The 5,611-nt window shown below is 34.9% G+C and overlaps 1 pseudogene; it reads right to left on the bottom strand.

Annotated features, from left to right (window-relative positions):
* Positions 1-1,826: 1,826 nt before the first annotated feature.
* On the bottom strand, positions 1,827-2,552 carry LOC107136986 (annotated as a pseudogene).
* Positions 2,553-5,611: the final 3,059 nt, after the last annotated feature.

The raw sequence follows: 5,611 nt of genomic DNA, 5'->3' as shown, positions 1-5,611 counted from the left end.
TTTTAAAAAAAAAAAAAAAAAAAAAAAAAAAAGACATAGCAATAGAACCTAGCCAAAATAAAGGAGAAAGCGGAAGAGGAGGAGAGGAGGGAGAGGGAGAACTCAAGAAGAGTTCAGTGATCCGTGTGATAATATCAAGCACTTTAATATTTGCTTAATCACATTCCCAGATGAGAGAAGGGCCTTAGGGTTAACAAAAAATTATTTGAAGCAATATGGCTGAAAGTATTTTCAAATTGATGAAACTTATAAACCCAAGAGCTCAGTGAATCTTAAATAGGCTAAATGCGCATACACTCTTAAAAACAACTGCAAAAGGCATCATTGCCAAACTGTTGAAATGCAGTGATATGGAGAAGATATTAAAAGCAGCCAGAGGAAAAAGGTATAAAGGAATAAAGACAAAAGTTCTGTGGACTCCAATCAAAATCTCTGAAAGTCCAGAATACATTGAAAAGATATTTTTAAAGCACTGAAAGGAAAAAAAAATCTGTCCTATAGAATCATATATTTAGAGAAAATGTCTTTCAAAAATGAAGGCTTAAGAAAACAAAAGGTAGGAGGACAATGTCTCTAGCAGAACTGCACTACAAGAAGTATTAAAGCAACTTCTTCAGCATAAGAAAAGCAATACCACAGGAAAATTTGGACTTATGCTAAAGAATGAAGCATTCCAGAAGTGGTAATATAAGTCTTTCACCTCTCAATCAAAAAAAAAATTGAAGATAATTAATTTAGTAAAATAACAACACTATTTTAGGGCTGTAACACACATAGAAATAAAATGTTGGACAATAAATAGCTCAAAATGTTCAAGGAGGAAATGGAATTATATTGTCTAGAAAGATCTGGCATTTTACATGAAGCATTATATGATTGTTTGAAGGTAAATTGTGTCAGTTAAAGATGTATATTCTAAACCTCAGAGCAGCTGTGAAAAATAAAAACAGATATACTTAGTAAATAAAAATATAGATAAAATGAAATCCTAAAACAAAGAAAAATGTGGGAGAAACTGAAATAGAAGAGATTTGTGTCCCTAATGATCATGGAGCTGATATATCAGCTCTGGATGCATTACCTTCTGACTTCTTTTAAAATGAGAAACAAAATTCTATCTTGTTTAAAGGCATCACTATTTTTTTTATAATTCATTAATAAAGTTTATCTAATGTATAAATTATCAACACTAAACTAAGTAACCATGAAAACAAATCACAAATAACATTTAAATCCGTATCTATTGCCTTTTTTCTCATTTTTATTTACCATCCTCTATAACTCTTCTATAGCATAATTCTTTGTAAATTATTTTTACTCTCATTTGTTATATATGGCAGCAGAATGCATTACAATTCAGATTATACATATAGAGCACAATTTTTCATGTCTCTGGTTGTACACAAAGTAGAGTCACACAATTCGTGCCTTCATATATGTACTTAGGTGAGATGATGTCCATCTCATTCCACCGTTTTTCCTACCCTCATGACCCCTCCCTTCCTCTCCTTTCCCTTTGCTCTATCTAGAGTTTGTCTAATCCTACCGTAAAGGCATCACTATTTCGTGTTCTATGTTGTGTAACTGAACCCAAATGGAACAGCCACAAGCCAATGGTAGTTTCATCAAACCAAGTATATTTTTCTGAATCAGAGAGATACCACGTTGCCTAGAATTTGGGTGTATGATCAGCAATTTAAACATAGTTTTGGGTCTTGTATATTTGGGACTAAGTTCATCTTTTGTATAAAGATCATTTACAATTAGTTCCATCAGTTTTTTTTCTTTTTTCTGATGCTTTTCATTATCACAGAACATGCCATCTATAATGTGTGCAAAAGAACGTCATGGGTGGAGGGAGAGGAAGTCAAACTGGGATAGACTGGATGGTCATTTCACTTCTTCTCTTTCTTTTCGTCCTTCTCATTCATAGCCCAGATCATCATGAGTTTTCTAAAGAGAGTAATGAAATATTAGAAGAGATCAGTGGAGTGCCAGATATAATCCTTATTGCCATTTTTAGCCTTTTTCAATAATTAGTTGAATATCAAAAAGGACAAAGCCAAACACATCCACCAGCCCCATATACAGTTTTGCCTGGAAAAGCCAAATGGATCCAAAGAAAAGGTCTCCCAGTGAAGATAAGAGCATCAGGCTCATGACTGACATCAAGATACCTCCCAGAAATAGGTAGCGCCTGGTGTAGAGTGCATTGAGGGTGAAGGAGGTAAAGATCATTGCTGTGCCCATGAAAGCCTGGGAAGGATGCTAAGATTGACATCAATGCACAATTCCAGGGCAGGGTGCACGCCAACTCCTGTAAGGAAAGCGAATCCAGTGAGAAGTCCCAGTGTTTTCTGCTCAGTTTCACAGCTATGAGGTATTGACATCAGCCAAATCATTAACCCCAGGGAGCTCAAGGCAGAGAGTAGGCCAGCCTGAATGAAATGAGTGACCACATGGACATAGGCTTCTACAGCCACCAGAAACATACGAAGGGCAAAAGTGGCATAGACCTTCTTTGAATGCTGCTGGGTCAAGGGGTTATAAAAAATTCAAAAGTACACAGAATTGATCTTCCAATCAAATATGTTCACGTGTAGACACATGAGGCTGTGTGTCACAGCTTCTACTCTCCTTAACCTGCATCTCAGGGGTCTACGAGCTCTTCTAACACCAGATGTGTTCTCAGTCAGTTCTTCTTGAAGGATGAATATAATAAATGCTTCGTACTGTACAGTAGAGTACAGTAAATGCTCAGTTAATATATAGTATTTCAAAACTGAGCCACAATAATTAAGGTAGATATACCACAATTTAGACATATGCTGGGGTTTGTAGAAAGGTGTAGAAAGGTGATGTTCATTTATATATCAAAATCTGTGATACCCTTTTTGAAACTGTGACTTTACCTTCACTATATGGTTCTTCAAAATCTGTAATCCTTTGAGTTCAGAACTGTTCAGTTATGGAAAATTAGTGTACCTTCAGTTACCATCTGCTCAGTCTACATATCTAAAGTAACACCTTCATTTCCTTAACAAAAGCAGCTATTCTTTTGTTGTTTATTTGTAACAAAAAGTATATTCAGCTACCTAGTCATTTCCATTAGAAAATAAATCCTGGGGAGCTAAACTTTTTTGGATTTCTTAAATTCTAAAAAGGCTCTGCTCTGGGGAAGTTGCTTGATAAATTTTGACAAGTTTCCCGACCTATTTGACTATATCAAAATCAACTAAATCTGTTTCTACTCTTTCCCCAAATATGAAAACAGTGCTTAGGATATGAACATAAAGAAAAATCGAATATAGGTACCTGTGTTAGTCAGCTTTCCATTGCTATAACAAATACCTGAGATAAACAACTTATAAAGAGAAAAGTGTTATTTTGGCTCACAGTTTTAGAGGTTTCAGTCCCTGATTGTTTGGTCTTGTTGCTTTCAGGCATGTAGTGAGGTACCACATTATGGCATGTAGCATCTGGCAGAGCAAAATCATTCCTCTCATGGCTGGGAAACAAAAGAAAAAGCTAGAGGATGAGGCCAGGGTCCCACTATCCCCTTCAAGGGCATACTGTCAATCACCTATTACCTCCCACTAGGCTCTAGCTCCTAAAGGTCTTACCACCTCCCAATGGGAAGCAAGTTTTTACCACACAGATGTTTGGGGAACACCTAATGTCAAACTTTCACAGTACCTTTCTCTAAAATAACATGCAACAAATATAATTTGCTGGTAAATGATGCTGATGAAATTAGATAGACCAATCTTTTCTTGTAACTTGAAGTAACTATTATAAACTTTTCTTTCTCCTTTCATTGCAAATATTTCATCTGCTGCAAATAAACATATCTTTTCAGGTTTTGTCCAAATTTTCCATAGCTTATATTGAAAAATGATTGTATCCTCTTATGATAAATTCCTGACACACTTCTGTTTGGGACCAGAAAGATCCTAGTTGACATATTGGACTCTTGCTGAGATTCTTGGTTTTGAACACAATAATGTTGTGTGTGTGCGTGCGTGTGTGTGTGTGTGTATTCATTTTAATATTTAGATTTTAAGTAGGCTAACTCTCAGAACTCCTACCTTCCAACATTCCTTCCCAAAATAAAATTATTCTCTCCTAATGTCCTCAAAGTCTCCAAATAGCTCATAGTCAACATGGAACATGTTCCTATTTTAAACCTGTGAATGGCATACAACTTGAAGTCCTGGGCTTTCACTCAAAAGATTTGTAGGCCCCAAATGCTGGCTCTGACATTTTAGATACATTTGGAAAATGTCAAATACAATCTAGTTAAGATTTTAATAGTTTAAAGGAATATGCTTGTTCACCAAAGAATGAAGCCTGTATAGTCTCTGTATTGGTATAAACAACATGTATGCAAGCAATCATTTTGGAAGATCAAAAAATACTGTGATCCAGGCATGATGGTGCACGCCTGTAATCCCAGCAGCTCTAGAGGCTGAGACAGGAGAATCACAAGTTCAAAGCCAGCCTAAGCAACTTAATATATATTTAAAAAATATACATATATAATACAAAGAAAAGGGCTAAGGATATGGCTCAGTGGTTAAGCACCCCTGGGTTCAATCCCTAGTATCCTCTCTCCTCACAAAAAATGATATATATGAGAAATATGAAAAGTGAAAAACTCATGAAGATAATAGTTAGATTGTGTTTTCAATCCTAAAATTGATTTGTTTGCTCATTGGCTAATTACTTAAATTTTCATATCTCAGATTTAATTCATTTATTCTTCCATCAAATACTTATTAATATGTACTATGGTTCCAGGTTGTGGATACAAACATTAATTAGTCACGATCTTTGAAAACCTTACAATCAAGTTAATAAAGAACAATAAAGTTTTATAGGTTCTTTTCTAGATACATATTTAGGGAATAATGGGAATATAGAGAAGGGAATAATTAATTTTGCATGAGACTGTAGTCAGACATTTCAGAGCTAAGGTAGCAATGGAGGTAAATCTTGAAAAATGAGTAGGTGCTCACTAGGTGGAAAGGAGAATCTCAGCAGGCCTGCAATGTCAGAGAAAAGAGGCAGAAGGATGGAATAGTTGGGCCCATAAGGGTGTGGCCTGGACACCCTGGATGATGAGGTCAGGGAAATTTTCTGAGAGCAGATCATGGAAATCCTTGTATACCACACCATGTCAAAGAGTTTGGCAATGAGGATCTATTGAAAGATTTTTAACAGAGGAGTGATACAAAATCATATTTGTGCTTGAGTAAAGTGGTTAGTTAAAAGAACATGCAATAATGCAGGACAGATATGATAGGAAAAATGAAGTGGTATATATAATTATGTGCCTACATCCTCACCAATCTTTTCTTATTTTCTGTTGCTTTCATTTTAGATATTTTAGTATGTGCATAGTATCCCATTGCAATTTCTTGGATGATTAAAGAAACTGAGCAAATATTAAGAATAATACTGGCCATTTAGAAATCCTTTCTTTAAAGAGTCTATGCACCTCTTCTATTATATTATCTTTTTTCTTATTGTAATTCTTTATAACTACAAATATATAAAATATTTAAGTTTAGTTATAAATCCTTTATCAGATATATATATATATATATAT

The sequence above is a fragment of the Marmota marmota genome, unplaced genomic scaffold, assembly GCF_001458135.2.
Source record: "Marmota marmota marmota unplaced genomic scaffold, marMar, whole genome shotgun sequence".
Classification (NCBI taxonomy): domain Eukaryota; kingdom Metazoa; phylum Chordata; class Mammalia; order Rodentia; family Sciuridae; genus Marmota; species Marmota marmota.
Note: the sequence above shows the minus strand (reverse complement) of the source record. Positions and strands in the feature narration are given on the sequence as shown.